This window comes from Periplaneta americana, chromosome 1 (genome assembly GCF_040183065.1).
Source record: "Periplaneta americana isolate PAMFEO1 chromosome 1, P.americana_PAMFEO1_priV1, whole genome shotgun sequence".
NCBI lineage: Eukaryota > Metazoa > Arthropoda > Insecta > Blattodea > Blattidae > Periplaneta > Periplaneta americana.
The window spans coordinates 138,939,159-138,952,756 of NC_091117.1; the positions used below are offsets into that span (position 1 = coordinate 138,939,159).

Here is a 13,598-nt window from a genome sequence, read left to right on the forward strand (position 1 = left end):
GCGACCAGGTACTCCTCTAACTGCTGCTAAATTGGCATTCATTTTGAGGCAGGTTACCCATTCAGATGTAGATAGTCCAGACTTATTAAAAATCCAGACGTTGGGTTTAGGTACTTGGCTGTACAATTCTAACAAAGAAAATCACAACACATCATATGAAGTAACTTAGCAATGCGTCACGTAACATAACATAATACAAAAAATAAATGGCGCCACATTGTACCACTTTACATGAGATCGCATCCATAACATGCCGTGACTAACATATAACAGTACTGCACCAAATAACATGACACGGCGTCACTGAATGTCAAACTATAATGTAATAACTAAGTATAATACAGTAGGAACATACACAAAATAAAATGGCATTGAACTCGTCAGTATAACACTTGTCACATGTAATGACTTGAGCTAGGAAGTTGATACCAAAGCTGTTACGTTGTGTGAGCTTGGACTATATCTCTACCGAGTGAAAAGTAATAATAATAGAGCGTCTTTCGGTGTCAATGAAGCAGAACGATCAACATGTACAGCCTGGTGGTAACCAAACATGTGCTCCAATCGTCCACAGCCTTAGAACAAGAAAATAATATAAAAAAGCAATAATTTGTATTCCTAAAATTCGTAAATCCCAATTTAAATTAATTTACCTATACACATAAAAATATCATACAAAGTATACATTAAAATTATGATTCTAGCCTCATTATAACAAATAACATGAACATTTTCATTTTATCAAAGGAAATACTCAATTTAGATTGAGAAAAAAAATATTTGTACTCTGAAAATATTCGTCCTACGTCACAAGACGTTACTGGAGCAAATCTGAAATATGATACAGTATTTATTACATCATAAGCTGAACAGCTACTTTGTGAATATAATAGTGTATCTCGCATGTGGAACGTAATATTAAACACATAATTGTTTTCAAGAAAATTTTTCGTTTCTATTGTAATGGCAGCTAGGAAGTTCATATCGTAATTCCGATGTTGAACTTGGACTGTAACTCAACCGAATGCATAGCAGCACGAGACGTCAACATTTAACGAAGAATATTCGGGGGAAAAAAATAAACGTGTTACACGCTACAGTTTTCATAATTATTTAATAACAGATGAGTTTACTGTTTTGAGATCATGCACTATATTCACATTACGTAAATAATACAATAATAACAGAATAGTTCACTTTGTTCAGAACCTAAAATATTAACATAAATTAACAATATTCTTCAAATTATTCACGACTCTACACAGATCCACAGGATGCCATTATGCTTTGTTTCTGAACATACTGTGTATCATCTGTAGCGAGCGGCAGCAGGGCGAGGAGCAGGTGATATCTATAGGCTACTCCTCGCTGTACTCAGCTGAAATCTATTGCTTTGGTACGAACTTCCTAGCTCTGGTAATGACTTCGAAGTTGAGGTCCCAAGCGGGGCGATGCAGGTTAACTGATAGAGAAGTATTGGATGGAGGTGTGGGAACAGGCTAGGGTTTGTTTACTTTTTCCATCTTCTATCCACTGTGCTGTCTGTCTAGGTATGTTTGACGTTGAAGGTTTCATACGTAGCAGCACTGAAGCTGGGCATTTGGAACAATGTAAAGTCATTGCGATGTCGGAAACGAAATGCAATTTAAATTATACATTATTAACTTTTTCCATAATAAAATAAAATAAAATAAAATAAAATAAAATGAAATAAAACAAAATGAAATAAAAATAAAATAAAATAAAATAAACCTTACAAGAAGAGGCAATATGCATCACAACTGCTGGAAGAAAAAAATACAGCCTTAATTATGGGCTACAAATTATTTATAATATGATTTCGAAATGTATATCTATGAAGAAATTATAACATTTGAGAATTGAAAATAATAATTAAAGAGCTATTTAGAATAGTAATTCAATTAGTATCAATTTAAATTTATTATATTTTAAATAAATATCTTTTGATTTGGTGATACTTTATCGTAATTCATTTGATTCTCAGTTTACTCCATTTTATTATCAAGTGAACCTACAAACCTTTAATTTTGACTTCTTACTCATATTAAATTCGTACTAAATTCAATATTTAAGTTATTTTCATTTTAAATATAATATTAGCTTTGTTTCTTCGTAATAATTTATTAAGCTATGCACTATATGCCCAATTTTTTTCTCCTAATACAAGTTTTGCTTATATGAGAGTTAGATTTATAACGAATAGAACTTAATATTGTTTTCTAAATGTTTATCTAAATGTTGTGTCTTTTATAGTAACGTTATTATTTTAAGACAAGTCTATTCCTGTAATTTATACTTCAGAATTTTTTTATTTGTCATTTATTTTAATTACACATATATGTAATAATAATATCAATAATAATAATAATAATAATAATAATAGTACGTTATTAAAATTATCTTTCTAAACAGTACTGCTCCGTGTACTTTTTATAGATCTAAGAAAATATTATATTTTTACACCTGAGACACAACAATACCTTGTATTCTGGCCAACGTAATATTTACGTTTGTTTTTCGGACTAAAGTTTATTTATTTGCTTGGTCTATATTGCAAAACCTCCAGCTGATACAATGTTTGTAAGATGGGAGAGTATCTTGCCAGTTGCTCTACAAACACTGCTTTATCCTGTGTGCACGTAACTTCAGAGTTTATGTGCCTCAACTTCGAAGTCTAGCAATGATATCACATAACGTAACGCATAACAATACTACATCAAATAATACCATCTAGATAATACACAGCGCAATCGAAAAGTCCCTCCGCAGCTCCCTTAGTTCTGGTAATGCTGTAGAACGTTGGCACTCTCCCATTAATTCCGGTTTGACAACCTCACATCCCCAGTCCATCATATGCTTAGCGGCCAGTGCTGCCACTTGAATTCTCTACCTAATGGATTCTCGACTACACCGTGGCTACTTCTCGTTCGTACTGTACATCGCATCGCATCGCATCGCATCAGTCACCATAAAACTAGCTGAGAGGTAAGCAGCTGGTCTCTTGATTCGATACTGCGTTCGGGCATGGGTTCGAATTCCGTTTGGACTGATTACCTCGTTCTGTTTTCCGAAGTTTTCTCCACTTCTAAGGCGAATGCCAGCTAAACCATAGTGATTTCTCAGTCTCATCTCACCAAAACACCGTCACACTGACATCAAATCCACCGACGCTAGATAACCTTGCAGGTGATACACTGTCGTTAAATAGCGGACTAAGAAAAACCTACAATAAGACAAAATGACATAATGTCATGTGACGTAGGGTATAACGCATACCATGTAATGTATCACAACACAGTACAATATTTAACTTAACACAGCATCTACTATCACATTAAAATGTGATAAAACAACGGAGCAAAACAAAAACAAAATAACATAAATGAATATAAACAGATTACTTACTTACAAATGGCTTTTAAAGAACCCGCAGGTTCATTGCCGCCCTCAAATAAGCCCGTCATCGGTCCCTATCCTGACCAAGATTAATCCAGTCTGTATCATCGTATCCCACCTCCCTCAAATCCATTTTAATGTTATCCTTTCATCTATGTCTCGGCCTCCCCAAAGGTCTTTTTCCCTCCGGTCTCCCAACTAACACACTATATGCATTTCTGGAATGGTCCATGCGTATTACATGTCCTGCCCATCTCATACGTCTGGATTTAATGTTCCTAATTATGTCAGATGAAGAATACAATGCGTGCAGTCCTGCATTGTGTAACTTTCTCCATTCTCCTGTAACTTCATCCCTCTTATCCCCAAATATTTTCCTAAGAACCTTATTCTCAACACCCTTAATCTCTGTTCCTCTCTCAAAGTGAGAGTCCAAGTTTCACAACCATATAGTACAACCGGTAATATAACTATTTTATAAATTCTAACTATCAGATTTTTTCACAGCAGACTAGATGACAAAAGCTTCTCAACCGAATAATAACAGACATTTCCCATATTTTTTCTGCGTTTAATTTCCTCCCGAGTGTCATTTATATTTGTTACTGTTGCTCCAAGATATTTGAATTTTTCCACCTCTTCGTAGGATAAATATCCAATTTTTATATTTCCATTTCGTACAATATTCTGGTCACGAGACATAATCATGTACTTTGTCTGATTATAAAGAGATTAAAAAGTGAAATAGATAATAATTATGTGACATTGCATCATACGACGTAACTTAAGTATGCGATAACATACTAGAATATCGCCATATCGCATTACATGTTACGATATCACATAACGTAACGTAGCTTAGCGTAACATAGCATACCATGACATGAAATGACGTAACATAACATGATATGACAGATTTAACATGACACATAACATGTAGGTCTGTAACACCATAGAACAGAATATCACACAGCAATGCTTGTAAAAAGTAGTTCGTGTTACACATTTTCTAGTAAGTACGTAGTCGATTAGACTTAGAGTAAAGCAAAGAGAAATGAAAAAGAATAGCCTACTTTGTATTTTTGCATGTTTATATGACTGGGTGGTTCACATTAACACAAGTTTTCAATAAATGTGTCTACGTTATTGCAGGATATTTATTGTGATGTGCTAATAGTTCTACTCCGTTTGCAAGCCAAGGGCATTTACTTACTGGAAGTGTTAGGCGAAGAAATTAATTTGAACGCTAGTTGCAACATTTGACTGTTATGGATGAATTAAATTTTCTTAGTCCAGTTTAGTTTAATATATTATAACTGCTACAGATAAAAGTATTTTAGACTAGAAGTTGATCTACTTTAAATTATGGCATGATCCTAGTTAGAAATATTGCAATTGATTCCTCCTACTATAAAAAATACTAGTATTAAGCAAAAGAGATTAAATTTATACAATTTTGTAACAACCGTATTAGATGGATAATTTGGTACTGAATGCTAGATTGGACAAGACAATTTTCTTATTTGGCGTTACTTATTTAAAAAGCCTAATAAAAACGATCACTCGCCTTGTTCCGAATAAATACCGGAAGGAAATCGAGACGCGCCTAAGGAGTAATTTGATCTGGAAGTTAGCAGGCAGTAGGTAGGTATGTAGTTCTTAATTGAACGACGTTTTTAATTAAAGGTAATTAAGAATCGGTGAGACGATATGAAGATAATGAAGAGATGTTGAACGACAAGGAAATTCAGCGTATCCAGACCTAAACAGTTTTGCTTCATCCCATTCAATACCATATCGTCACATCATACTCGGTCAAAACACAAAACATATCACACAGCATTCACGAAACATCATATTACTTCATACAACTTTACTCCATCTATCATGTTCATAACATATTATCACGCCGCGTCACACTATGTCATTGCGTATTGTATCATATCACTTCATCCGTTTCACAATATATATCATTATACTTCGTCACATGTCAGTTCACATCACCCAACCCTATGTCATGTCACGTCACGACACATCGTAGTATATGACTTCATATTATGGCAATTATCACTCCACATTATGACGTAACATAATATTAGGTCCTACCAATAAATCACATCACATTGTCATCTTATATTATGCCACTTTAAATTTAAACTAAACATCATACCACTTTAAGTTACATTATACCACGTAACAAGTCATCACATAAACAACTAAATGTGATGTCACATAATCTCGTCACATCACATCACATCGCGTCAACATCACAGATCACATTATAGGCTACGTTCCACCATATTACTCCACTTAACCTCACTTCACATAACATCACTTTATGTCATGTGACATCGCATAACATTACGCCAGCGGTGACCAAAGCAAGTATCGTGATTACATCGTGTAATCACAGATATTGAAACGGGTACGAGGGTTTCCTGTTCATTGCTGTGTTTCATTCACGTACTGAAGGCAAGCAGTGGCGGTATCATGTCGCTCTACAAACTCTATCTCTACAAGCAGTAAGAGGTGGTTCCGTAAAGAATGAGGAGAACTTTTTCATTGTTCTGTCGGACAAAATGTAATATGTTTACTTTGCTCAACGGTTCAATTAGGAGTATATAGAAACGACTCCACATTACACTAAACAAACACACCCTCACAGAAACACAACAAAAGGCGCTAAGACTAGCAACAACCAGTTCTGAAGGTCAATAGCAGGCCGAAACATATAACCAGGTACAGTAAAATTTAACACGAGAAAGACTATAATACATATTCCGAAGTGTTGTAGTGTTAAAAGTTGTGTAATCAAAATGTATATATAGAAACCTTAATTACCATGCTGAGTAATGTGTTGTTATTATTATTATTATTATTATTATTATTATTATTATTATTATTATTATAATTATTATTATTGACACACTAAGTATGTGTTTCTATAATTCTTATGTACGTACACGAATATTGATATTTTCAGATCTTCTCCCTAGAAGGATATAATTATTAGATTTTATTCAGTTTTAATCTTCTTAATCTTTAGATGAGGGTAACTATTTATTAGTTATTCATTTAATAATAATATTGTAGGAAAACTGATTCAATATTATGCGCCAACGAATTGTTAAACGCCAGGAATTAACATGTCATAAGTGATAGCCAGGAAGAGAAAGATGAAATAAATGTAAGGAAGTCAGCTACCTAATGGGGTTTGAAATATCTCGTGTTCTCAAGTCTTTTCATAGAACAGAATTTCTCAAAAGAGTAATGATTAAAATAGCTTAAATAACTTGTTCATAAGAAGTTTATAATTTTGAAAAACTACGAATTTCTCGACCAAGTATCGAGAGAAGAATTTAGAAAATTCCTGATTATATTCAAGAGGAAGGTGAAAAAAAGAAACAAGAAAAATCATAAGTTATTCACTGGCTCTTGATGACAGCAGTGGCATTACTGATACAGCAGAGCCTGAGATTTTTATCCGCGGGATTGATCAAGATGTTAGTACAGGAACCACCACTGGTTGTAGTTTTCATGCCAAGTACCTTTCCTCTATCTTACTTCATAGGCTGTCTGTCGCATGTAATCACTGCAGCTGGAGTTTTGGTCACCGCTGCATTACGCCAAACTTCATCACACCACATAGCACAATTTCTGCTGTCTGGATGTCTCATTTCCAATATAAAGTTTTGAGCGTAGAGATATATATTGGGTGTTTACATAAATTCTTCATATATTACACTTTAGAGGATGATACACATTTTCTTGTCTGTCTATGTATTTTTTAAATAAACCTAATTGTTCTTACTGAATACGTGATAAGTGAACTTGAAAACGAAACAAATAGCAGCTACACAATTTAGACATGCTCAAATGATGAAACACATATTTTTGTAAAAATCTCTAAATTCATTATCCGAAATATTGAAGTACTTTCTTGCCTCAAAATTGAATAATTTACTCGATAAATGCTAATATAAATGGCAAACAAAGATTATAGTCATAGAGCATTAATAGGCTGATTGCCAGGAATATCATGATAAATAAATCAATAGGTCAAAGAAAGGTACAATATTGATCTATAGAGTTAGTCAAGTCAGGAAAGATTATTTTATTTTCTCAAAAACTCTGTTTCAGTTGTTTCATTGTTGTTGCTATGGAAAATAAAGAAAATAAACAGCAATTTAAGGTATTCTTGAGTGAGTTAGTTGATTTTTTTTTTTGTAAAATTATACCAGAAAATAGTGGTCTTGCCTCTACAAATTCGTCTTTATTCAGTGTTACTATGAATGTACTCGTACTAGAATTTGTTCCACTGCACTGAAAAAGATTGAGAACTCTAAGTGGATTCAGGTATGGAGCCTACAATTTGTCATCATTACGGAAGCTTGTAAAAATTTGAAGATATTCCATAAGATTTTCTTCTGAATTCTGTTCGTTCCTACAAGAGAGGTTATTAATGTTAAAGGAGATCATATCTAAATCTTTGGAAATTGCTTTTTACCTGAATAAATTTTACTTTCCATGAAAAAACTGTATTATTTTTCTATAAACTTACTTCTAAAGAAAGAGAATTTTCTTATCTTTCTCGACTTAATCACTTTATACAGGGTAAGATCATCTCTTAGACACTTCACTCTTTGACGCATTATACCTACCCCTTTAATATCGTGTACTTAACCCTTAAATTCGCAAAGTATCCTGTAGGATAGAACTGGTTAATAGGCTATGCTATAATTTCACTTCTTCTTCTTCTTCTTCTTCTTCGGCCTTTTCCCACTTATAGGTTCGCCGTCTTCAGTTTCCATATATATCTATCGTTCCAATCTCCTTCTTCCAAATTCCTGTCGTCCATTATTGCTCTGACATGGTTACTACTAAGATTTATTTAAAATCATCCGCCGTCAAGTAAGGTTGACCACTGGCATCCGGAATTAACAAACATAAAAAGACAAAGGAAAATGAAACGAGTAAAATAATTATTCGATTTGTACTTTAAAACAAAAATTGTTATGTTTTGACATATAAATGATAGTGTAGAATTTGAAGAGAGGCCTTCAGAATTTTTGTCACAATCTTCTGAACGTCATAAAAGGGAATTTTAAAGGATTTAAGGATTTTGCATGTAAATTTTGGTAAACAAACCCTCGCTCCGAACAGTAAGCCTGTAACATCCCAGTTGTAAAGGGAAATGCCATATTTTTCACTGAGGTATGGAAGACAAGGTACATATTTAGCTCACTTATCATCATTTATCTGCAGTGCCTGAATAATATCTCGTTCAAAACAAATCGTAGGATCTAAGAACATCGCTTTCTGGGTTCTTCTATTGATGGCAATTATATCCACACTTCTGTGAGAATCACCTTCAGACACACAATGAATCTCCTCATGTACTTCCCATCCTCTGTTTCTTAGCAGGTTGGCAATTGCTGTACGGGCACGATGGTGTCTGTTGTTAAGCAATAGCTCTCCCTTCTTACAGAACCCCAGTATGTGGCCAAGTGTTTCAGTCTCGCTGCAGCCGGGATGGCGACAACGGGTAGTACTGAAGGTTCTGCCAGGGACAGATCTCACTGCGGTGACGTTGTAAGACATCTTGATGGCATTGATATATTCCGAGGACGAAAGACATATTTTAGAGGAGATCCAGGAGTTGGCTTTGGGGCATTTTTCATATGTACAAACACCTTTGCCTTTATGTGGGAGCTGGCACTTTGACTGGAATGATTATTTTCTGAGAACTTCTCTGAGAGGTTTCCTGCAGTTAGAGGAGTGACGCTGTTTGGAGCAATCTTCTTGCGCGTGAGAAACATTTTCTTCTCCTCTTCTAGATTTCTCATGTGATGTAAATGTGCATCATTCACCTATTCCAGTCGCCTACGGATGTTATAGTGTTGAATACTGGCTTCCCATTCAACTCTCAGAATTCTAAGACCTCTTACGTTCTTCGATGCATACTGCATGGCATTCGGAGTGCCATCTGGGAGGGACAATATTTCCTTGTTTACACGTCTGATCATTTTATCAATAGAAAAAAAATTGGTAGGAAAATTGAAATTTCACGATACTATAATGTTGTACAATCTCAATCCCTCCAGAAAACTTTTCGAAGTCAAGTCAACATTCTCTATTAATATACCGATCCACAAGCTTAATAGAAAAGACCAGGTTTTATTATCAAGATTAAGAATTGGACGTACAAAATTAACCCATTCCTGCCTCATATCAAGAAATGAACCACCAACCTGTGAAACCTGCCATTGCTTACTCACCGTTAAACACGTCACCATAGAATGCCGAAAATACCACACCTCAAGGAAAAAGTACAACATACCAAATGATATATGTCTACAGCACTCAACAATACAGATGTTCTTCTACAATTAATTCATTTCTTTAAAGAAATTTCCTTGTATAATATGATTTGATTCTAAAATTTATACTGTTCATATACTCTGTTTATTCATGTTGTGTTATTAATTATTTTCTTTTACCTCTAGATACATTGTAATATATTGTGTACCTTGTTTGTAATCATCACTGCTTGTTGTATTGTTCTGCATATTAATATTGTGGTCGCAAAAAGACCATGCAGTTATGCGACCTGAAATAAATATAAAAAAAAATTAAATGTTGATGGGCATCGATCTTCTGAAGACCAATCTAGCTCTCCAGATCAATCCACCACTATGATAATTGACAAATCTTTAATCCGAAATACTGAAGCAGTACGTCTGGAACAAGTTCGGCAAGAAATTCAGTTATTTTCTAAAAAATTTGAAGCTCTGTTGGAAAAGGATCCATGTCCTGGTGAGTTCAATACAATTTACAATGATTTTGTGGAAGCCCTTACAGAAATTAATCATAAACTACCGGGTCCTAAGCATCCTTCTGTCTGTTTTTATGAAATGAGAAAACAAAACAAAAAAAATTTTACCACTAATGATAGGCGCTATCATGATAGCAGTAATCCTCAAAAACAGTCAAAAAGAGACAGGAAAAAAAGAAACGAAAAATATAAATATGAACATTTGCAATATCAATATTTTAATGAACGCAAACGGTGTGTTCAATCAATATTGAATAATAACAATACCAATAATAACGAACGGTGTCAGATACCAATACAAGATTTAAAAAAATGCTATGGAGAACAAATGGGGAATTCCAAATAATTGTACACTTGACAATTATGTCACATTTCATTCTAGTCTATCTAATGATGAGTTACAACAGGAGTTTAAAATTTCTATAGAAGTTATTCTAAAGTGTCTGAACAAGATGAGGACTGATTCAGCTCCTGGACCCGATAAGGTTGTAATTCGGACTTTGAAATTAACTGAATGCTCTTATATTGGACATAATGCTAAAATGGAAAATTGTTCCAGATAAAATGCGTGAAGCAAAAACTATATTAATTTACAAGGGCAAGGGGAAGAAGAATGATTCCAATAACTGGAGGCCAATCTCTATTTGTTCAGTAATTCGAAGATTTATTGAAAGAGTTCTTGATTCTACACTGCGGCAATTTGTTAACTTAAATGAAAACCAAAGGGGATTTGTATCGCAACCAGGAACATTTATTAATACTTCATTAGTTAATGGGTGCCTCAAGAAAGCTAAGAAGGAGAAGAAGGATGTCTCAATAGTTATGTTGGATGTGCGACAGGCCTTTGATTCTATTGGATTTGAACACGTAACTAATTGTCTGAAATCCCTACCTATTCCAGTATATTTACGAGAATTAGTTCAAGTTTTAGTAGTGGGGAACTTTACTCGGATTCACAGTTCCAATCAGATATCTGATCCAATTGTATTGCAGAAAGGAGTTTTCCAAGGATCACCTTTATCCCCATTAATTTTTAATATGTCAATAGATTTTATTCTAAAAGAACTTACGGAGAAGCAAGTCAGTGATAAATTCGGTTTTGAGGTGTCTGAGAATTTAGACAATCTAACAGATGATGTAGTAGTCATAGGGAAAGATATGTCAGCTGCACAGGACCTAGTATTAATGGTGAAGGAGCTTTTAGAAGGCATTGGATTACACATTAATCCAAATAAATCAACTTCCATTAATATTGTAAAAGGAAAGTTACGTGAAGAGGATCTGATACTTTATGAAGATTGCTCCATAAGAGGGATCAAACAAGATGAAACTGTAAGATATTTGGGTGTATCATTCAATGAGAAAATAACATTTCATCGGGAGGCATTTATGTTACGTCTGAAAAATGATTTGGAAAATTTAGTATCCACCTCCATGCTCCGTCCAGATCAAAAGCTCAACATTGTTAACCAGTATATATGGCCTAAATTGATCTACCCATTACAAATGGCTCCTATCCATCAGTTACCAGGAACATTCTTAGAAGATATTGATAAGTTAATCCGTAGTTCTGTTAAACAAATGCTTATGTTGCAATCTGATACACCTACTAGTATGTTATATGCAAGCAAAAACTACAGAGGTTTGGGACTAGTCAGAGCATCATGGGAAGCGTTCTTGCAACACTGCAACATCTGCATCACTTTAATATTAAATGGAAATCCTTATGTAAATAGTATGCGACCTTTGATGTCTGAACTTAATTCTTCCTGTCAACATCTAAGTCTCTCTTGTCCAGTTGAACTTCTTAAATCTGTGACTAGGAAATTAAGAGAGGAATTAAGAAATGCAGAATTCGAATCATGGAAAGTAATGCCTGGAAGAGGCAGATCTAAATTAAGTATTTCCTTTGATAAAATGAAAATGCTCATGTTATTTGTTATAATGAGGCTAGAATCATAATTTTACTGTATACTTTGTATGATATTTTTATGTGTATAGATAAATTAATTTAAATTGGGATTTACGAATTTTAGGAATACAAATTATTGCTTTTTTATATTATTTTCTTGTTCTAAGGCTGTGGACGATTGGAGCACATGTTTGGTTACCACCAGGCTGTACATGTTGATCGTTCTGCTTCATTGACACCGAAAGACGCTCTATTATTATTACTTTTCACTCGGTAGAGATATAGCCCAAGCTCACACAACGTAACAGCTTTGGTATCAACTTCCTAGCTCAAGTCATTACATGTGACAAGTGTTATACTGACGAGTTCAATGCCATTTTATTTTGTGTATGTTCCTACTGTATTATACTTAGTTATTACATTATAGTTTGACATTCAGTGACACCGTGTCATGTTATTTGGTGCAGTACTGTTATATGTTAGTCACGGTATGTTATGGATGCGATCTCATGTAAAGTGGTACAATGTGGCGCCATTTATTTTTTGTATTATGTTATGTTACGTGACGCATTGCTAAGTTACTTCATATGATGTGTTGTGATTTTCTTTGTTAGAATTGTACAGCCAAGTACCTAAACCCAACGTCTGGATTTTTAATAAGTCTGGACTATCTACATCTGAATGGGTAACCTGCCTCAAAATGAATGCCAATTTAGCAGCAGTTAGAGGAGTACCTGGTCGCTCTTTGGACGGATCCCAGTGCAGACATGGCTGCCCAGAGACTGAAACCCTTGCCCATGTCCAAGGTCAGTGTAACAGAGGTTTGCTCCTCCGAAATGCCAAACACCATCATGTTCGATCCTTAATTGCAACTGCTTTAAGAAAAAAATCTTGGATAGTAGAAGAGGAAGATTTTTGCCTTGCTACTAATGGCTCCTCTAGACGTATTGACATCATAGCGTATTCCCAGACTACCAAGAAAGGATATATAATTGATCCTACCATAAGGATTGAAACGGGGAGTAGCCAGCCGGAGGATGTCAATCAAGAAAAGATCAACATTTATATGCCAACAGTTGATTACTTCAAAGCAAAATACCAGCTTGAAGACATTGAGATGATTGGTCTTCTTATTGGAGCTCGTGGTGTGATTCCCAAGTTCTTTGAATGCTTCAGGAAGACTTTTGAACTACCACAGACACTTACTGCTGGCACCATAACTTCAGTTTTGAAACGCTCTTGTCAAATTCTGAGTCATCATATTCACTCTGTTTAATATTTTTTTTATTTATTCACTTTCTATTCATATATGTTTATTTTAATTTTCTTTTTACAAAATTTATGTAAACATTTAATATTGCAAAATTCATGTAGGAGAGTATACTGAGTCCTTCTGGGCTACCTCCAATGGGAGGCAGTCATTATTATTTATTT

General features: G+C 34.4%; 1 protein-coding gene across 1 annotated transcript in view; it reads left to right on the top strand.

Annotated features, from left to right (window-relative positions):
* phtm (cytochrome P450 enzyme phantom) overlaps positions 1-13,598 on the top strand; it is a 254,564-nt gene that overhangs the window by 53,426 nt on the left and 187,540 nt on the right. The window lies entirely within an intron of this gene.